Below are 23245 nucleotides of genomic sequence, written 5' to 3'. Positions count from 1 at the left end.
GCTGTGTCCTCCCCTCTCTGTAGGACTGGTGACCTACCTAATTTGCTGAGCCTAGTATAAAATGAAAATATGGGACCTTTTGTCAAAAAAATTCTTAAGAATTTAAAAATGGTGACAACAGAGCACTAAGCCAGACACAGGGGCCCTCCTGAGCATGTGGCCCTGTGACTGGGCCCTGCCCTCTGTGAGAGCAGGAGCCCAGCTACTGCCTTTACTGGGTTGTCTCTGAAGGGAGCACAACTTTAAAAACCATGAATTAATTTTCCTCAGAGATAACATGGTCATATACATCTCTATAAAAGAGCATTTCCCTGCTGGCCTGACCCTGGCTTTGCCCTCCAGGAGCAATATGTGACCTGTCATGGTGCTGCAGTGCATGTGGGTCTTTGCCATCACCAGGGCCTGAGAGCAGCCTAAAGGGAAGGACTTACATGCTGGCTTTTCCTGCTCCTCTCTTGCTGAAAGAATGTGCTGTTACCAGCTGGCTTATCTTGATTCGTTCTTCCTCTGACAGAAGAAGAAGGAGGGAGTCTCTATTCCTTCTCTTTTTGTGGTAAAATATACATAACATAAAATTCACCGTCTTAACTATTTTTAAGTGCACAGTTCAGTGGCATGAAATATATTCATACTGTTGTGAAGACACACCACTATCCATTTCCAGATTTTTTTCATCATCCCAAATCTCATTCCTTTTATTGCATCTATTACCCTGGATCAAAAGCCCCTTGGAGGCTGAGAACATGACTTAATCATTTTTGAATTTCCACGGCTTTTCATATAGTAGACACTCAATACACTTACTAAACTGCATTTACATTCAGCAGAGGGAAACAGAGAGGGAAGTTGCTGTAGCTGTACCCACGGAAATGAAAGGAAGTCTATGGACAGTTAGTAATATTTGCCGTCCTTATTGATGCCACCCTTTCTGTTCCCAGGAAATAATGTGAATAGATTATCTCATATATAAGTTAAGTCCTTTGTGATGTCCTGCTAGCTTTTAATTATAGAACATCCAGGAATTTCCTGTAAATTGAGTAATATGCCCCTAAATGTATAAAGCTGTGTCTTAAATCTTTTCATGAAAGAAAGAAAAAACCCAAGGAAAAATTAACAACCAAGCTTGTACTTGCATCTCATCCTGAATTCTTCCATGGGTCCAATCCTTTTTCAAATGAACGAGAATTCCATTTGACCAAAAGTTTTTTATTGCTTAATGTGAGGAAACCACTTTTTATCTGTTTGAAAACTGTTTGGTCAGATGTATCTAAAATACAAGTTTAGGAAAGGAAGGGCTCAGTCTAATCAGTGTCCTCTACTTACAGGGGTCACTTCAAGAATTCAATAAATATTTTTATATGATTCCTTAAAGTTCAGATGCTGGAGGGAAGTCTAGCAAATTAGTAAGACCAGATGTTGAAGAAATTTTCTGATGGGAAGAAGATGGTCAAAGGGTCAAAGGGTTTTAGCTTAAAATAAATAGTTTGAAATGAAAAGAGAAAAGATGAAAAGCAGGCAAGTAAAGGGAGGAATGTTGTGATTGCTGAATACGGGTATATCCAAAAAAATGACCACTTTCTGATAAACGTAAGCAGGTAGATACAGGCCAAAATAAAGCTGCCTAGAGTGTGCTGAAACAAAATTGCTCTGATGTACTACTGTGGTATATATTTCCTGGAAGTGTTTTGGGGTGTTAGAAAAGATGAGGGAAAATATAGCTGGGCCTAGGAAAGGAGTCTCAATCGCACTGTTGCGAGGAGCAGGCTGTATTTCTCCTCTTCCTCATAAGAGGAGCCATTATTCCCTGTTGGTCACTTTTTTGAGACCCACAATTATATCTGGGAGTTTATACTAGTTCTCAGGTGTGTGGGGGAAAAGCAGAGACCATTTGTCTACAAAAATCCCTTTGTTTGGAGTCATCAGATAATGATAATCATATATGATGCTTGCTCAGGAATGTCTTAACATCTGCCTTTGAGTACCATTCCCTTATATCTTGTTCTAAATTGTAGCTATGTTAGGGAAAGATTTGTAATTATGTCTGAGTATTTACAAGAGGCGTTTAATTTTTGTGTTGGTTGGAGTAACAGCTGCTGCAACAAATAAGCTGTAACATTTCAGTTGGATAACACAGTGGGTTTTCCTGGTCCATGGGCAGATGACTTTCCTCCTTGTGGTAATTTGGGGCCCCAGACTCCTACCATCTTGTGGCTCTTCCATCTCCTAGGGTCTCAAAGTCCTTTGCATGAAGCCAGTGGAAGGGGGAAGACTGTAAGGAGAACATGCTCGTTTCCTGTCTAAATTGTCATTAGATAACACAGATGGGATCTTTTAACTTATAGAATAAAGGATAATGTAGATTTGTCTGGCATTCTCCAAATTTTAACCCAAAACTACTATGATAGTTTATTAATTTACCAAACTTCTTTAAAAAACCCTGACAAATTTAAAGAGGAGTTTAGCTTTCTGAAGTTAACTGTATACAGTTGACCTTTGAACAATGCAGGGGCTGGGGTGCTGACCCTCATGCACAGTTGAAAATTCGCTTATAACTTTACAGTCATGCCTCCATATGGTTCTGCCTCCATGGATTCAACCAACCATGGATTGTGTAATACTGTAGTAAGTATTTAGTGAAAGAAATCTGCATGTAAGTGGACCTGTGCAGTTCAAACCTGTGTTGTTCAAGGGTCACCCATGTAAGTAAAATGTGTTAGTGTGTGTTTCAATGCTGGTGTACATTCAAGTTCAAAAAGTACTCATGTTCAAGAACAGAGACTGGAAAAATTCCTGTCTACAAATTGATGTGTTTGTAGGTTTCATGGGCTTTATAAATCATAAACAATCATAATACAGTTTATCATACAAATGAAAAGGCCCTGGAGTTTATCATTGCCCTCACTATTCACAATACACTCTTATTCCTGGAGTAATCACTGATCAAATCCTTAAAAATTAATTTTGTAGTTTGCTTCAGTAAAGGATTCCACTCTCCTCCATGCTTTTGTTGTAGTTAGTATAATTGACCAGAACCATTTAGTCTTATCACCCACATGTCTCTCCTTCTTGCTTATATTCATATAAACCTCTCTGCTATAAGCTGAATTTCAGGAATTCAGGCTCCTGGAAGGAATAGCAAAAGAATTAGTAACAGAAACATTTGACTATTGGTAGTTAACACAGGGAATGGGTACTGCTGTGATATATATGATTCTGTATGATATACAAGGAGTTCGTTTATGGGTACCTGTGACTGAGTCAGGATTTCTAGGATGGGATCCTGTAGTAGAAGACAGTGTGAAGTGAGTGGTTTCTGCTTGAGACCATCAGAACAAGGTAACCCAGGTGCTTTATCACTGGACAGATATAAACAAGTCTTCTCTAATTATTACCTCCACTTTACAGTTAAAGAAACTAGGGCTCAGAAAGTGTAAGGAACTTGCAAAATTCCTTGGTTACTGAGTGGCAGAACCGAGGAGCAGAGGACTTCAGTTTGTCTGATGCCAATTTTTGTTTGTTGTTTGCTTTTTAATTGCCAGTAGGCCCAGGAGGACCAAAGACTGATGGATGATTTCTGAGGAACTGAAAAGAACTTCGTTGGAGGGAACACTTTGGCATATAGAAGTTGGTGTGAGGATTCCTGAAAACCACCTAAGAGACCTGAGCTGTAGGTGAAGAAGGCCTAGCCAAGTTTTGCCTTTTTGTGTCACTGGTGGTGAGAGTGTGAAACAGGTTAGAGAATGGGATTCTCTCACCCCTGCTTGGATGCTTTTAAGGGCACCCTGCTCCTAGGCCAGTCTGACTCTCTTTCACATAAACTTGGGGTCTTTAGTTCTTTGGTTCTGCCATTTGAATACAAAGGAAGGTATGCTTTATCTCATTATGATAATGCAAATAAGATGTTCTTAAAACCAAAGGACCAGCGTCACCAATGTCAGTCATTATAACTTAAACTAAATTAGTTACCCGTGGTGTGTTAAGCTTCTGGTGGTGCTTGGGAGAAATACCAGTTTCTACATCTTTTAGATGATGGAGACAATGACACACAACAATAGAAGCAGTAAATGCTTGTAAAATGCTGACTGAATGCTTACTACATGCCAGACACTATTCTAAGCATTTCTTATATCAACTCATTTAACCCTCATAACAATCTGGAGGTAAAGCGTGATTAGGGGCTTTTATGAGGTCACACAGGCAGAGAAAAGTCAAATGGAGATTTGAATCTACAGTCTTAACCATTATGCCAGCTTGATTATCTTTTAGATATTTTAAACTCAAAGAAAGCACTGATATTTAGTGTGAAGTACACTGAAAGTAACTCTTGCCATTAAGAAGCTTAAGTTTAAAGTACTTGTTTTCCTAAAAGTGGTTGTAGTATATTGAGACTATGATTTTAAATATTTCCCCTAGCTTTTATAATAGTAACAATAAACCATTTTTAAGAGGGAAAAATACATTTTATTTCCCCTAAATTTACCATTTTATAAATTTACTTTTTTTTTTTTTTTTTTTTTTTTTTTGGGTACGCGGGCCTCTCACCGTTGTGGCCCCTCCCGCTGTGGAGCACAGGCTCCGGATGCGCAGGCTCAGCGGCCATGGCTCACGGGCCCAGCCGCTCCGCGGCATGTGGGATCTTCCCGGACCGGGGGCACGGACCCGTGTCCTCTGCATCGGCAGGCGGACTCCCAACCACTGCGCCACCAGGGAAGCCCAATATTTCAAGCAATTGATTTAAATGTTATTGAGTTCCTAAAATAAGAAACAAAGTAATAAGTTAAGAGAGAGGCATAGTTATTCTTGGTACTGAGGCCTGAAAATAGACAAACCATGAGAATATGTTGAGCACCCACTTGTGTTTACAGAGAATGCAAAGATGGTTCTTGGCTTAAAGGATTTTAGGGTACGATATCACATTTGCACCAGTATATAGGAATATGAAACATGCCTCTCAACTGGGTCCTCAACCCTACCTGGCATCTCTGCTGTATTTCTTGTTCCTTATTCTCCCACTCTCCCCAATGACTTTTTAAACCTTCTCTACTTTCTTCAGATTTCCTAATCGTCTTTACTCACCTCTCACCTTTCCCTGTCTCAGAAGATGACCTACTTCAAAAACAAAATGGAAACTATCAGGAAACTGGGAAATGAGTCGGTTTACCACCACAAAGGAATCTCTATACATCTGCACTTCTTTCCTCTTCTCTTGGCATGCAATCGTGGAACTGTTCCTTCTTGCTAAGAACAATTCTTTCGCCTATGATATAGATTCTTTTCTTTCTTGAAAACCTGTGCTAAACATGATCCCTTCTCTCTTGTATACTTAACCTCTCTTTCATTGGCATTGAAGTATGCTCCAGACTCCTTAATCTTAGAAAATGCCCTCTTTGACCCTGCATCCATATCCAAGACCAACACATTCTCTCTGACCTCCCCATTTATAGCCAAACTTCCCAACTGCCAGTCTGTGCTCACTGCCTCCTTCACCCTACTTACTAATAACCCTTCAAGCCATTTCACTCTGGATCCACCCAGATGGCACTTGTAAGATCACCAGTGTCCTTGATGGCACTAAATCTTATGAACATCCTTTAACTTTGTGAGTTCTTCAGTTATTTCCAAAAAACTTCCTCCTTATTTTGATGAAAGAGGCAGAGTTCACTTCTGTGACTCACAACCAAAGAATCCCAGTGGATACTGTAAGTCTCCAACTTTATATTGCACTGTTCCCCCCTTTGATCTTTATGCTCACTCACACTGTCCTTTTTTCAGTTCCTTGAGCGAGTTCTATTTCTCCTACCACAGGGCTTTGGCACATACTGTATCCCTCATGTAGAATCTCTTCCTCTCCCTCTTCACTTGATAATTTTATTCCTTCAGATGCACATCAAATGCCCCTTCTTCTAGGGAACCTTCCCTAGACCCCCAGACTTGATCAGTTTCCCTTGTTATATATTCTGAAAGCCCAGAGATACAGTTTAATATCCTTCTAGAGGATATGAAGATAGGTCTCTACCTACCTAGGTGATAGCATCTGAGTTTTAATTCCATCCACATTGTGACATTCTAAAAGACATGTAATGGATCCTTCAAGTAGGTTGTGTGTGGCTAGTGTTTGAACAGCTTGCCATATCCTCTTAAGTCAAAGTGTTTATTTCCTGATGACTCAAGTTCTTACTTATGTTTACATTGTTATCCATTTTCAACTCAATGTACCAAAGATACATTGAGTGCTGAATATATAGAAGATTCTAGAGAATATAAAACAATAATGCAAATTCTTCAAGCTTATAATTTGGTGGGAGATGATGTGGGGACAGGATAATATCACCTACTCTATTATTTCATTGCCTCTTTTCCAACCTTCATAGATTGGAAATTAGGCTTTATTTTAGATTTTTTCTTTTCTTACATCCCTTTCTTTCATTATTATAGATCTGTGAATATCTATGCATCTGAGACCAAGTCAGATGGCAGAACAACTTCTGGGAAGAAGTTCTTGATGACAAATGACCATCTCTTTCCCTAACCTTGATTCAAAGTAGAGGCAAGTAGTAATTGAGACTTGAGGTGGGTCTTAAACTTGGAAAAATAAAAGAATTATTTATTAATATTTTAACACAGCTTGAATACCTATTGAGAAAACTCTGGGCTTTGTTTTTCACTGCTGCCAATTCATGAAAGAACAGGATGAATGTTCACCTTCTGAGTGTAAACTGCTCGTTGCCTTCCCCAATATCCAATCTGGCCATATGGGACAAAGACTACTTTCCAGCTTCCCTCATAACTAGTCTGATTCTGTGACTATGTGCTGGCCAATGAGGTGTAGTGAAAGATTATGACAGTGCTGGGAAATCTTATAAGACATCTGGCATGCACCCTTTACCCTCTTCCATGTGGTCAATGCATGAGCAATCACCTTAGGTCATGGATGGCATGCTAAAATTGGTGGAGTGGGGAGACCTTCAAGATGGCAGAGGAGTAAGATGTGGAGATCACCTTCCTCCCCACAAATACATCAGAAATACTCTACATGTGGAACAACTCCTACAGAACATCTACTGAACGCTGGCAGAAGACCTCAGACCTCCCAAAAGGCAAGAAACTCTCCACGTACCTGGGTAGGGCAAAAGAAAAAAAAAAAACCCAGAGACAAAAGAATAGGGGCGGGGACTGCACCAGTGGGAGAGAGCTGTGAAGGAGGGAAGGTTTCCACACACTAGGAAGCCCCTTCACTGGTGGGGACGGGGTGGGGGGAAGCTTCGGAGCCACAGACGAGAGCGCAGTAACAGTGGAGCAGAGAGCAAAGAGGAGAGATTCCCGCACAGAGGATCGCTGCCAACCAGCACTCACCAGCCGGAGAGGCTTGTCTGCTCACCCGCCGGGATAGAGGGCAGGGGGAGAGGGGGTGGGCTGGGAGCTGAGGCTCCGGCTTCGGAGGCTAGATCCCAGGGAGAGGACTGGGGTTGGCTGCGTGATCACAGCCTGAAGGGGGCTAGTGCACCACAGCTAGCCGGGAGGGAGTCCGGGAAAAAGTCTAGACCTGCCTAAGAGGCAAGAGACCGTTGTTTTGGGGTGTGCGAGGAGAGGGGATTAAGAGCTCTGCTTAAAGGAGCTCCAGAGATGGGCAGGAGGCGCGGCTATCAGCGCGGACCCCAGAGACGGGCAATAGACGCTAAGGCTGCTGCTGCCGCCACCAAGAAGCCTGTGTGCGAGCACAGGTCACCATCCACACCTCCCCTCCTGGGAGCCTGTGCAGCCCGCCACTGCCAGGGTCCCGGGATCCAGGGACAACTTCCCCGGGAGAACACACGGCGTGCCTCAGGATGGTGCAATGTCATGTTGGCCTCTGCTGCTGCAGGTTCGTCCCAAATTTGTACCACTCCCTCCACTGGTCTGAGTGAGCCAGAGCCCACTAATCCACTGCTCCTTTAACTCCGTCCTATCTGGGATGGAATAGACTCCCTCAGGCGACCTACACGCAGAGGCGGGGCCAACTCCAAAGCTGAACCCCAGGAGCTGTGCAAACAAAGAAGAGAAAGGGAAATCTCTCCCAGCAGCCTCAGGAGCAGTGGATTAAATACCCACATTCAACTCGATGTACTCTGCATCTGTGTAATACCTGAATAGACAATGAATCATCCCAAAATTGAGGTGGTGGACTTTGGGAGCAACTGTAGACTTCGTGTTTGCTTTCTGCATCTAATTTGTTCCTGGCTTTATGTTTATCTTAGTTTAGTATTTAGAGTTTATTATCATTGGTAGATTTGTTTATTGATTTGGATGCTCTCTTCTTCCTTTTTTTTTTAATATATATATATTTTTTCCTTTTTCTCTTTTTGTGGATGTGTATGTGTATGCTTCTTTGTGTGATTTTGTCTGTACAGCTTTACTTTTACCATTTATCCTAGGGTTGTGTCTGTACATTTTTTTTTTTTTTTTTTTTTTTTTTGGTATGCAGGCCTTTCACTGTTGTGGCCTCTCCCATTGCGGAGCACAGGCTCCGGACGCGCAGGCTCAGCGGCCATGGCTCACAGGCCCAGCTGCTCTGCGGCATGTGGGATCTTCCCGGACCGGGGCATGAACTCGCATCCCCTGCATCGGCAGGTGGACTCTCAACCACTGCGACAGCAGGGAAGCCCAATTTTTAAAAATTTTAATAATTATTTAAAATTTTTTATTTAATAACTTTATTTTTTTCTTTCTTTCTGTTTTTCTCCCTTTTCTTCTGAGCCATATGGCTGACAGGGTCTTGGTGCTCTTGCTGGGTGTCAGGCCTGTGCTTCTGAGGTGGGAGAGCCGAGTTCAGGATATTGGTCCACCAGAGACCTCCCATCTCCATGTAATACCAAACGGCGAAAGATCTCCCAGAGATCTCCATCTTAATATTAAGACCCAGCTCCACACAACAACCAGCAAGCTAGAGTGCTGAACACCCTATGCCAAACAACTAGCAAGACAGGAACATAACCCCACCTGTTAGCAGAGAGGCAGCCTAAAATCATAATAAGTTCACAGACACCCCAAAATGCACCACCAGACGTGGTACTGCCCAACAGAAAGACAAGATCCAGCCTCATCCACCAGAACACAGGTACTAGTCCCCTCCACCAGGAAGCCTACACAACCCACTGACCCAACCTTAGCCACTGGAGGCAGACACCAAAACAATGGGAACTATGAACCTGCAGCCTACATAAAGGAGACTCCAAACACAGTAATTTAAGCAAAATGAGAAGACAGAGAAACACACAGCAGATGAAGGAGCAAGGTAAAAACCCACCAGACCAAACAAATGAAGAGCAAATAGGCAGTCTACCTGAAAAAGAATTCAGAGTAATAAGAGTAAAGATGAGCCAACAATCTTGGAAATAAAATGGAAAAATACAAGTTTTAACAAGGATCTAGAAGAACTAAAGAGCAAACAAACAATGAGGAAAAACACAATAAATGAAATTAAAAATCCTCTAGAAGGAATCAGTAGCAGAATAACTGAGGCAGAAGAACGGATAAGTGAGCTGGAAGATAAAATACTGGAAATAACTACCACAGAGCAGAACAAAGAAAAAAGAATGAAAAGAATTGAGGAGAGTCTCAGAGACCTCTGGGACAACATTAAACACACCAACATTCGAATTATCGGGGCCCCAGAAGAAGAAAAGAGAAAGAAAGGGACTGAGAAAATATTTGAAGAGATTATAGTTGACAACTTCCCTAATATGGGAAAGGAAATAGGCAATCAAGTCCAGGAAGCACAGAGAGTCCCATACAGGATAAATCCAAGGAGAAGCATGCCAAGACACACATTAATCGAACTATCAAAACTTAAATACAAAGAAAAAATATTAAAAGCAGCAAGGGAAAAACAATAAATAACATACAAGGGAATCCCCATGAGGTTAAGAGCTGATCTCTCAGCAGAAGCTCTGCAAGCCACAAGGGAGTGGCAGGACATATTTAAAGTTATGAAAGGGAAAAGCCTACAACCAAGATTACTCTACCCAGCAAGGATCTCATTCAGATTTGATAGAGAAATTAAAACCTTTACAGGCAAGCAAACACTGAGAGAATTCAGCACCACCAAACCAGCTTTAGAACAAATGCTAAAGGAACTTCTCTAGGGAGGAAACACAAGAGAAGGAAAAGACCTACAATAAACAAACCCCCCAAAATTAAGAAAATGGTAATAGGAACATACATATTACCTTAATGTAAATGGATTAATTTACCTTAATGTAATAATTACCTTAAATGTAAATGGATTTTACATTACCTTAATAATTACCTTAATATTAATAAGGTATTAATTAATAATTAATACTTACCTTAAATGTAATTACCTTAAATTAATAATTACCTTATTAATAATTACCTTAAATATTAATAATTACCTTAAATGTAAATGGATTAAATCCTTCAGCCAAAAGACGTAGACTGGCTGAATGGATACAAAAACAAGACCTGTATATATGCTCTCTATAAGAGACCCGCTTCTGACCTAGGGATACATACAGACTGAAAGTGAGGGGATGGAAAAAGATATTCCATGCAAATGGAAATCAAAAGAAAGCTGGAATAGCGATTCTCATATCAGACAAAATAGACTTAAAAAAAAAGACTATTACAAGAGACAAAGAAGGACACTGCATAATGATCAAGGGATCAATCCAAGAAGAAGATATAACAATTGTAATTATTTATGCAACCAATATAGGAGCACCTCAATACATAAGGCAAATGCTAACAACCATAAAAGGGGAAATCGACAGTAACAATCATCGTAGGGGACTTTAACACCCCACTTTCACCAGTGGACAGATCATCCAAAATGATAATAAGGAAGCACAAGCTTTAAATGATACATTAAACATGATGGACTTAATTGATATTTATAGGATATTCCATCCAAAGAACAGCAGAATACACTTTCTTCTCAAGTGCTCATGGAACATTCTCCAGGATAGATCATATCTTGGGTCACAAATCAAGCCTTGGTAAATGTAAGAAAACTGAAATCATATCAAGTAACTTTTCTGACCACAATGCTATGAGACTAGATATCAATTACAGGAAAAAATCTTTAAAAAATACAAACACGTGGTGGCTTAATGATACACTACTTAAAAACGAAGTGATCACTGAAGAAATCAAAGAGGAAATCAAAAAATACCTAGAAACAAATGACAATGAAAACAAGATGACCCAACCCTATGGGATGCAGCAAAAGCAGTTCTAAGAAGGAAGTTTATAGCAATACAATCCTACTTCAAGAAACATGAAACATCTCAAATAAACAACCTAACCTTACACCTAAAGCAATCAGAGAAAGAACAAAAAAACCCCAAAGTTAGCAGACGGAAAGAAATCATAAAGATCAGATCAGAAATAAATGAAGGAAATGATAGCAAAGATCAATAAAACTAAAAGCTGGTTCTTGAGACGATAAACAAAACTCATAAACCATTAGCCAGACTCATCAAAAAAAAAGTGAGAAGACTCAAATCAATAGAATTAGAAATGAAAAAGGAGAAGTAACATCTGCCACTGCAGAAATACAAAGGATCATGAGAGATTACCACAAGCAAGTATATGCCAATAAAATGGACAACCTGGAAGAAATGGACGAAGTCTTAGAAAAGCACAACCTTCTGAGACTGAACCGGGAAGAAGTAGAAAACATAAACAGACCAATCACAAGCACTGAAATTGAAACTGTGATGAAAAATGTTCCAACAAACAAAAGCCCAGAACCAGATGGCTTCAAGGGCAAATTCTATCAAACATTTAGAGAAGAGCTAACACCTATCCCTCTCAAACTCCTCCAAAATATAGCAGAGGGAGGAACACTCCCAAACTCATTCTGCGAGGCCACCATCACCCTGATACCAAAGCCAAAGATGTCACAAAGAAAGAAAACTACAGGCCAATATCACTGATGAACATACATGCAAAAATCCTCAACAAAATACTACCAAACAGAGTCCAACAGCACATTAAAAGGATGATACACCATGATGAAGTGCAGTTTTTCCCAGGAATGCAAGGATTGTTCTATATACTCAAATCAATCAATCTGATACACCATATTAACAAACTGAAAGATAAAAACCATATGATAATATCAATAGATGCAGAAAAAGCTTTTGATAGAATTCAGAACCGATTTATGATAAAAACCATCCTGAAAGTAGGCAAAGAGGGAACTTACCTCAACATAATAAAGGCCATATATGACAAACCCACAGCCAACATCGTCCTCAATGGTGAAAACCTGAAACCATTTTCACTACAATCAGGAACAAGACCAGGTTGCCCACTCTAACCATTATTATTCAACATAGTTTTGGAAGTTTTAGCCACAGCAGTCAGAGACAAAAAAGAAATAAAAGGAATACAAATCGGAAAAGAAGAATTAAAACTGTCACTGTTTACAGATGACATGATTCTATACATAGAGAATCCTAAAGATGCTACCAGAAAACTACTAGAGCTAATCAATGATTTCGGTAAAGTAGCAGGATACAAAATTAATGCACAGAAATCTCTGGCATTCCTGTACACTATTGATGAAAAATCTGAAAGAGAAATTAAGCAAGCACTCCCATTTACCACTGCAACAAAAAGAATAAAATACCTAGGAATAAACCTACTTAAGGAGACAAAAGACCTGTATGCAGAAAATTATAAGACACTGATGAAGGAAATTAAAGATGATATGAACAGATTTAGAGATATACCATGTTCTTGGATTGGAAGAATCAACATTGTGAAAATGACTATACTACCCAAAGCAATCTATAGATTCAATGCAATCCGTATCAAACTACCAATGACATTTTTCACAGAACTAGAACATAAAATTTCACAGTTTGTATGGAAACACTAGAGACCCTGAATAGCCAAAGCAATCTTGAGAAAGAAAAACGAAGCTGGAGGAATCAGGCTCCCTGACTTCAGACTATACTGCAAAGCTACAGTAATCAAGACAGTATGGTAGTGACACAAATACAGAAATATAGATCAATGGAATAGGATAGAAAACCCAGAAATAAACCCACGCACATATGATCACCTTATCTTTGATAAAGGAGGCAAGAATATACAATGGAGAAAAACATCCTCTTCAGTAAGTCATGCTAGGAAAACTGGACAGCTACAGGTAAAAGAATGAAATTAGAACACTCCCTAACATCATACACAAACATAAACTCAAAGTGGATTTAAGACCTAAATGTCAGGCCAGACACTATTAAACTCTTAGAGGAAAGCATAGGCAGAACATTCTATGACATAAATCACAGCAAGATCCTTTTTGGCTCACATCCTAGAGAAATGGAAATAAAAATAAAAACAAACAAATGGGACGTAATGAAACTTAAAAGCTTTTGCACAGCAAAGCAAGCCATAAACAAGATGAAAAGACAGCCCTCAGAATGGGAGAAAATATTTGCATATCAAGAAACTGACCAAGGTTTAACCTCCAAATTTTACAAGCAGCTCATGCAACTCAGTATCAAAAAAACAAACAATCCAATCAAAAAATGGGCAGCAGACCTAAATAAACATTTCTCCAAAGAAGATATCCAGATTGCCAACAAACACATGAAAGGATGCTTAGCATCACTAATCATTAGAGAAATGCAAATGAAAACTACAGTTATGTATCTCACACCAGTCAGAATGGCCATCATCAAAAAATCTACAAACAATAAATGCTGGACAGGGTGTGGAGGAAAGGAAACCCTCTTACACTGTTGGTGGGAATGCAAATTGATACAGCCCCTATGGAGAACAGTATGGAGGTTCCTTAAAAAACTAAAAATAGAGCTACCATACGACCCAGCAATCCCACTACTGGACATATACCCTGGGAAAACCATAATTCAAAAATAGTCATGTACCACAATGTTCACTGCAGCTCTATTTACAATAGCCATGACATGGAAGCAACCTAAATGTCCATCGACAGATGAATGGATAAAGAAGATGTGGCACATATATACAATGGAATATTACTCAGCCATAAAAAGAAACGAAATTGAGTTATTTGTAGTGAGATGGACGGACCTAGAGTCTGTCATACAGAGTGAAGTAAGTCAGAAAGAGAAAAACAAATACCGTATGCTAACACATATGTATGGAATCTAAAAAAAAGAAAAAATATGCTCATGAAGAACGTAGGGGCAAGAGGGGAATAAAGACACAGACCTACTGGAGAATGGACTTCAGGACATGGGGAAGGGGAATGGTAAGGTGGGACAAAGTAAGAGAGTGGCATGGACATATATACACTACCAAACATAAAATAGATAGCTAGTGGGAAGCTGCCGCATCGCACAGGGAGATCAGCTCGGTTCCTTGTGACCACCTAGAGGGGTGGGATAGGGAGGGTGGGAGGGAAGGAGACGCAAGAGCGAAGCGATATGGGGACATATGTATATGTATAACTGATTCACTTTGTTATAAAGCAGAAACTAATACACCATTGTAAAGTAATTATACTCCAATAAAGATGTTAAAAAATAAAATAAAATAAAATTGGTGGAGCATTAAGATAGAAGACTCCATACAAGCTCAAGGGGCTATGTCAGAACTTCTTTTAAGGGATATAAGGTAAAAATTTGTCTTTTATAAGCCACTGTTATTTTCTAGTTTGTTTCACAAGCAGCTGAACCCAATCCTAGCTGAATCCCCCACTATACCACCATCAGGAATATCATAAAACCTGGATTTTTTTTTTTTTTTTTTTTTTTTTGTGGTACGTGGGCCTCTTACTGTTGTGGCCTCTCCCGTTGCAGGGCAACAGGCTCCGGACACGCAGGCTTAGCGACCATGGCTCACAGGCACAGCCGCTACGCGGCATGTGGGATCTTCCCGGACAAGGGCTCGAACCCGTGTCCCCTGCATCGGCAGGCGGACTCTCAACCACTGCGCCACCAGGGAAGCCCAAACCTGGATTTTATTTGTCTCCTGAGAAAGGCAAACCAGATATTTTTGTGTTTCTAGGGCCTGAGGTCAATTCTTCTATAAGGACAAGCCATCAAAAACCGCTGAGAGATAGCAAAATAGGTATGAATAATTTTTTTGTTTGTTTGAGAAATGGGAAGGGAAAGGACTTAAGAGGAAAATGATCGGCATTCTGGAATATTGTATGGTACTTGAGGACTGGGAAAGGCACTGGGGTTTATAGTTTCAGTTAGTAATGGAGATCTGATCTCACTGAAAAGCAATGCCTTTGTGGATGGAGGACTATCACATGGAGATAGCCATGTGGTGCCCATGGAGACTGGATGCTGGATGCTATATTCTTGGGTGCTTCAGTGAGTGTTCTCTATCGCTGCTGAGCTTGGGATGGAGAGAGGACTATGGGAGCAGTCATTTCCTTCACCATAGATTTAGAGTATCAGTGACCAAAATAGAATAGCAACTCCTGTCCCATTCTTCTGGACCCCATGGCTCTAGATGTCTTGTTTGAAAGAATGGAAGGGAAGGCAATCCAAGAAGATGACTTTTGTTGGATTTCTCAAAAGACTTATTCTGTGGGGGTATTGAGCCAGAATTGATTCATTGTGGAACACCAAGAAATGTTATGTTTCTTACCCCTCTTGTAGTAATTTGTACCATTAGTGTAGGACGGAATGTTCATGATTTCATTTTACTTTTCACTCAAAGCCCACAGGTATTTCTCCATTCAAAATGTGTATCTTATTTCAACATCCCAAGTGCCAAAGCATTTAGGTTAAAGTTTCATAGCAGGAGATTAATTCACTTGATAAATTCAACAAATAAATTGAACTTATACTTTGTGCCAGACACTGTTATAGGCCATTGGTATTAATCACAGAGCAAAGACAAATCCCTGCCCTCCTTGGAGCTTACTTTCTATGTGGTGGACAGACAATAAACACAATAAATTACTAAATGGGGTATGCTAGAGAGTGATTTAGTAGGAGTCAGAGTAAAGAGATACAACATACTTTTATTTCCTGGCTGCATTAAACCTAGAGAGAGGCAAATCTCTCTGTGTTAGGTAAATATACCCAATGAGAGAGTGCAATCCAGTGCATTTTAAGAGAATGGCCCTTAGTAAGGATCATAGAGAATTCCTAAAATTGTGCAAAATAGTGGTCTTGGGTATCACTGAAAACCCTGCCAAAAGCAGCAGATTTGAGGAGCAGATGTTTGATCCCAAACATTTTGCTGCTTATAAACAGAGCAGTGCATTGACAAGAGGTAAAGACGTTAAAAATACAAAAGAAGAATCAATTTGTTGCTTTCCTAATGCTAAGGACTGTGGTAAAGTGGGAGTGTTAGTGACAGTCTCCAAGGAGAGAGATTCATTTCTGCTTGCCTTTGAAAATTTTTCCTTTTACAGCAAACTTCCTGAAATGTGTGTAGATTGAGAACACTTTCGTCTGATAGGCTGAGTGATTATATTGTGTGTTGGCTTTAGTACAGGTCACTGTCTGTACAGAGTGAGGATGGCTTGACAGCTTCTGTTGGGAAACATATGCTGGATTTGGAGTGTTGGTTTTAGCAGGTGGCCCTGAGGGGAGGGGCCTACGGAGTAGACAATCAGGTGTTACGAGAAAGGAGAGAATCATTAAAAAGCGTGAGGATGTAGGGCAAGGTTTAAGGGTCCCTGGTCATTTAGGAAAAGGGAGGATAGAACAGAGGGCTGGGAAAGGGGAGAGCTGGGAAGCCACTATTTAACATGTCCAGAGCTGAGCTGGGCCAGGCCAGGGAGAATATTCAAGGGCTGCGTGGGGCCAGGAAGGCTAGAAATGTGGACCTTCTCCTTGGAGTTGGGGAAAGGAGTTTTGACTTGGAACTGAGAGCTGATTTTGAAGACTAAGAAAGAATATTTAGGTGATTCTAAGGTTTACAGGCTGACTCTGCACATTGCCATAAAAGGGCATTTTCATCCATGCCTGACAGGTAAAAAATTAGCTGCTAAAGCATATACCATGCTATGGCTGTGGCACTGCTGTTCTAAAGAGAGATGTTGACTTTACCCTGGATGTGGTTATCTCAGGATATAAATCATCTGACATAGGCTGATTGCACAGAGTAGGTAGTTGAGATGTTTCTGGAATTTTGAATTCAAAGTAGCCATTCAACTACAGCTGCAGTTCAATGGCTCCTTTGGCTTTCAGTATTTAGTCCTTCCCTGAGAAGTCAGGCCATGTTTTCTCTTGGCATAATATATGAAAAGTTTAACCAGAAGCTGCAGATGTTTTCTTCTTGTCACTTTGTGTGTGTGTGTGTGTGTGTATAGTTATATATAGCATATGACTATATACTATGACGTATGTGAATATATGGTTATGGCTATATATGGTATATAAAACTATATATAACATATATGCATAGTTATATATAGCTCTACATATGTAACACAAAGTGACAAGAAATACGTATAGTTATAGATATACTTATATATGTAACTATATATATAACTATATGTAAGCATATATATATAAATATATAGTGTTTTATAACTTTGGAACATTTTATGTGCTTTTGAAAAGATTCATTTTACTCTTTAAAAAAGCTAGGTTTACAGTTTGGAAATGCTGTCACTAAGTGGTAGATGCCTAGTGTTTTGAGCCACAGGATTTTAATTTTTCCCAATTCAGATGAGGTTCTCTTTTTAAGCTCCAGCAGTAATTTTCCTTCTCTCTCTCTCAATGGTAAATACATATATATGTAAATATGCACACATAAATACATAGAGGTATATATGTACTCTTACATACACACATATACATATTCGCCTTAGAAAAACCAGTTGAGCATGGGAAACACTATGTTTAAATACGGTACTCTGGAGCAATTTTCTAATGAAATAATTTGGTACATTTTTCACTAACTTTTTGTCTGTCACCACTTTTTCTAATTTTAATATATTTCACACCCAGACTTGAATTACCAAATTTGATTTAAAGCTCACCCTATTTCTCTTCCTGGGGTGATTTCATGGCTCTGGGACCTCAAGCTCTTGGATCAAAGCTTTGCTGCATCTCAGCAGCTGTCATAACTACTCTAGAGAGAGCAGTTTGAGTCCTTCCAAGCTCATCAAAGAGAAGGTGTTAGTTTGCCTTTCTCACACCCCTGCTTTCAGAACATCTGCTTCCTGTCTCCTGTATGCAGTAGGCTACTGGGAAGAAAATGTGTAATAGAGGGTGATTCTGCTGAGAGGATAAATGCCCTCCTGGCTAGGTCTTCTTCAATCTGCAAATGTCTTCTTGCCAATTTGCTCTTGATAAGTTTGAGAGCATTTGGTTGATCATGGTATGCCAGCAAGGATTCTGGGCAAGGAGTCAGGTGATCTTAATGACTGTCCAACTCTGCTATGAGGTAGCTGTGTCACTTCAGGCAAATCATGTGTTCTCTGATTCCCCATGATTTCACCTGTAAAAAGAGACAATGGGATATTATGACCTTAAATTTCTTTAAACTTCTATGATACTAAATCTATTCTTGACACCCTTCTTATCATAATGATCTTACATATATTTAGTGATTTTTCCCAAGTCATAGCTGACTTTAGTCCTAATCATTACATTCATGTACAACCTTTATAAAAATTGAAATTACAAGATTCCTGCATATAACCAAAACCCTTTGAACAAATTTAAACAGAAGATCCATCCAAGTTTTATTTGATTTTATTTTTGCTCTAGATTCTTCTACTGAAGTCTCTTTATCAGATATCTGTTGAAGAATTGTCATTACACATTAATGTACTACTTTTTTGAGAACTTCTTCATGGACATTCACCATAATATTACAAACTACCTTTTGAAATGAAAAATGCAAAACCATATGATGAATAACTTAGTGATAATTCTAATAAATGCAAATGTAGTTCTCCAAAAAGACATGTTAGTTGGACAGAATAAAAAACATCCCAAGAGTTTCCAGCTGGAGTGGAGTTGAGGACATGAAGTGAGTAAGGGCTCCTGGGGAGAGGGATTTGAGGCCAACAGAAGAACTGCAACATCCTAAACATTTAAAGGATTGGCAGAGGAAGGGGAGCCCTCAAAGGAGACTGAGAAGAAATGAGAGGTAGGAGATGAAGCAGAGGAGCCTTCAGTCAAAGAAGCAAGGAGGAGAAAATTTCAGAAAAGTGGAACTGGTCAGTAGTGAAAAATGTTGTAAGGAGGCAAAATAAAATAAGGATTTAAAAGGATCTTTTGCTCGGAAGAAATCTACTCAAGCTACAGCAATTGGGATTTATTTTAAGGATACTTATGGAATTTCAGGTAGACCTGAGAACAAAAACAAAACACAACTGGACCACAAAAGCACCAGCCACTGGAATCTGGAAAGCCACCAGGAACCAAAGCTATTCCCTCCACCCCTTTCCCAGGGGCCACTTCTGAGCAACTGCTGCTATCTGTTCTCAGCCAACATCCTTCTCTGTGGTTTCTCATATCTGGCCACAGTGGCCTACATTCCCTCCTCACCAACTGCTAAATTTCCTTTGATCTTTGTTCAAATTTGGGAGAGAGAGAACCTAGCCAAGCTTTTCTTTTTGAGCCTGTACACACAAATCGCTAGTTTCTGGCCCATCCTATGGGTTGGCTGCCTTTAGATTAGATATCTTGTGGTTAATCAGTTGTGAGAGCTCTGGAGTTGCTTGGGGTGAATCTCATGGTAGAGAGAACATCCAGGCCTATTTGACAGAGCCTGTGATCCATGGCACAGCAGATTCATTCAGAAGGACTGTGGACTGGCTACTTTAAGTCAGAGGAGAAGTTTGGCAGGTGAATTGATCAGCATGTCTAGTACAGGGCCCATTAGATTTAGGTACTGAATTGCCCATATAATTTTTGAAAGAGTGCTTTCAGTAGAATGGTGTAGGGTGGCAATCACATTATAATGGAATGAGAGTTGAGTGGGAGGTGTACAAGTGAACACAATATGTGTAGACTAGATATCTCAGGCAGGACAGTGGGACTTGGCATAGAGGGGAAAGAGATAAAGATGGAAGCTAAAGGAAGTGCATAGACTTGATAAAGTACATTTTTTAAAGACTGAAAATATAGGAGTAATTTTAGTAATTTATTTTATGAATGGAATTAAGGAAAGATTGACTGTAGAGAAAGAGAGAGAGGATGATGAATGGAACAGATTTGCTGAGAGCAGAGAGCAAGTGGAAGGATACAACTGAGATGGCAGGAGGATGGGAGAAATAACTATTGGAGAACTAACAGTGACTGCTACAAATACAGATGTCCTTTCTCAATGAATGGTAAGACTGCATGCTCAGGTTACAAAATTATCATTGCTTATTTAGATTAAAAAAATACATAGATACAGGCTTTGAGCCAGCTAAGACATTTTCACCAAGGGGAAGGCATAGTAATATCATGTAAAATTTGAATTAATTTTTACAGAAACTTGACTTAGCCCCCTAATGTTTCTTGGGTAAAGGCTATTGGTTGGAAGAACTTCTGTTGATTGATCTGTGTGCACAGTTTTCCCCCTGTCAGGTTGCCCTTTGTTGAAATGGCTAGTACAGGTCTAGTAAAAGTCTGCTTCATTGTGGGACTAAAAATACCAGAATAGTAAACGTTCACTAGCCTAGATTATTCTTTTAAAAAGCTTGTTTTAAGCTTATTGGATTGCTTATTTTTTTCATAGAAATGCTATATGATATGAAGATATATTCCCCCAATTCATGTCTTCTGTAAGATATTTGAATTTAAGTTTTTTGTCTTGTCAGATATTGCTTTACTAAGTTCTGCAATATATACTGATAGGGATAGAAAATTAGTTTGCTGTGTCTTAATTCTTTCCAACTTGAATAAGAACAGTACAGAATTTACCAACATTGTTTCATTCAACAGGCATTTATTTTGAATTTCAACGTGAAATTCAGTTTGTAGATGCTTCTTGGTATGTGAACATGAAAGACTCAAAGTACCTGCTCTCAGGGAGCTCACATTATTTGCGCACATCTTCTTCCACTACTTGAAACACTAACTTTAGTTGTTAAAGAACCAAAGTGCTGTTTGGGTGTGCTCCCATATCACTTTTTATACTTTTTCTCAATTTAGCTTTAATTTGTCTTTAAAAACTGAATTTTTAAAAAGAATCTAGGAACTTGTATTATCTCAATCACTGTTAATTGTTTGTTTTTCCATGGTTTGTCCTCTCTTCATGAATTACTGGTTGTAAAACTGGATATTGACTTAAAAAAATGATACTCTATACCCTGAGTCTGTACATTGCTTTTTTTAAATTGAAGTATAATTGACATACAATATCATATTAGTTTCAGGTGTACATTGTATGAGTCAATATTTATATACACTTTGAAGTGGTCACCATGTTAAGTCTAGTTACCAACTGTCACCATACAAAGTTATTACAATATCATTGACCACATTCCCTATGTTGTACATTACCTCCCCACGAATTATTTATTTTATAACTGGAAGTTTGTATCCCAGTCCTCTTTATCTCTTTGTCTGCCTCCCTCCACTAAACCCCTGTCCTCTGGCAACCACCTGATTCCACTTATATGTGGAATCTAAAAAACAAAACAGACAAACACAACAAAACAGAAACAGACTCATAGATACAGAAAACAAACTGGTAGGTTGCTTCTTTAATGTCTCTGAACTTTAAGTCCACGAATCCTCAGTCTCCCAAGTCTGAGGAAAATATGCAGGACTCTGGGTCTTCACCTAGATGCCTAGAGGGTATCTGTCTCTTGGGAAGGGCTTGACATCCAAAGATCCAAAGCGCTAACAGTGCACTTTATGAACAATGGATTTAACTTTAAAAATAGGTGCTATGTTTGAAAAATAAAGTCTAGCTGATTACATTTAGGGCTTCCAAAAGCTACATGTATGAATATAGGTCTTCCTCTGGTCACCCACAGCACCAGGCACATTGGTTTTCATTGCATTCCAGTTGTTCACTTTTATATGTTCCCCAAAGACAGCAATTTCTTTTTTTTTTTTTGCGGTACGCGGGCCTCTCACTACTGTGACCTCTCCCGTTGCGGAGCACAGGCTTCAGACGTGCTGGTTCAGCAGCCATGGCTCACGGGCTTAGCCACTCCGCGGCATGTGGGATCTTCCTGGACCAGGGCACGAACCCGTGTCCCCTGCATCGGCAGGTGGACTCTCAACCACTGCGCCACCAGGGAAGCCCAGCAATTTCTTAAGAGCTGGTGCTATTTTCTTTTATTGTGAGCTGGACTCTTTAGCCATTATGTCTTCCATGCATTGTTCTGAGATCCACACATGCCACGTTTCAGTATTATGATTTGTTCACGATTAGTCTTATGCTTATGTACTGAAAGAGTTGTAATGTGAACTGCTGCCCCAACTCAAACTTTCTCCACCCCAAATTCTAAGCTAAGTCTAGGGAGACATATTTCTTCTGATATGGTTTGCCTGTGCCCACCTGAATCTTTCATTCACCTGTGGCCTTACACTTAGGCCAGATTTGCTGGTTACCTACCTGGAATAATTTGATGCATGCTAATGAGGTTATCAGATACTCTGCTGCATCACTAGGGTCTACAATTCCATCACTGAAGATGTACTCCTATCTTAGTCTGTTCAGGCTGTGATAACAAATTACCATAGATTGGGCAACTTATGAACAACAGAAAGTTATTTCACACAGTTTAATTCTGGAGACTGGGAAGGCCAACATCTATGTGCTGGCAGATTCGGTGTCTGGTGAAAACCCACTTTCTGGTTCACAGATGGCTCTCTTTTTTCTGTGTGCTCACATGGCAGAAAGGCACAACTCTGGTCTCTTCAGCTGCACTCTCATGACCTAATCACCTCCCAAAAGCCCCACCTCCTCATACCATCACATTCAGGATTAGACTTCAACATATGAACCAGGGAGGGGGGACATAAACATTCAGTCCTTGCAACTTCTATTATGCTACTTCCACGACCTCCTCAAGTGATAGCACGTTTGTCTAAGACGAAGTATGTTGTTTTCATTGTGCCTGCTTCCACTAGCTGTGATGGTCTGTGGTCTCAAGCCACCAGTGGCTCAGGTGGCCAAGACTTATGGGTTGTTGCTGTGCTTGTTCTGCGGTCCCTTGGCCAATTTGCTATGCATAGTCAGCTCGTAGACTGTCAACATAAACCTCAGTGGGCGAGGGAGGAAAGCTTTGCTTTTTGGCAGCTGTATGAAGCAACAGTGAGAGTCTTCATGTCACTCTCTCCACCTGCACCCTTCTTTTCACTTCTGCCTCGTG

At 39.9% G+C, this 23245-nt stretch overlaps 1 long non-coding RNA gene across 2 annotated transcripts in view; it reads left to right on the top strand.

The window, feature by feature from the left end:
- Nucleotides 1-14372, top strand: part of LOC109550802 (uncharacterized) — a 39038-nt gene extending 24666 nt beyond the window's left edge. Inside the window, exons 2-3 of one of the 2 annotated variants that reach the window (XR_004525852.2) lie at nt 3540-3732; nt 6436-14372. This is a non-coding gene — a long non-coding RNA (uncharacterized lncRNA). Of the gene's footprint in view, nt 1-3539; nt 4520-6435 lie in introns of those variants that run through there. The other variant, XR_012330825.1, reaches the window with a different exon arrangement.
- Nucleotides 14373-23245: the final 8873 nt, after the last annotated feature.

Source organism: Tursiops truncatus, chromosome 3, assembly GCF_011762595.2.
Source record: "Tursiops truncatus isolate mTurTru1 chromosome 3, mTurTru1.mat.Y, whole genome shotgun sequence".
NCBI lineage: Eukaryota > Metazoa > Chordata > Mammalia > Artiodactyla > Delphinidae > Tursiops > Tursiops truncatus.
This window is presented reverse-complemented; position numbering and strand designations above follow the sequence as displayed.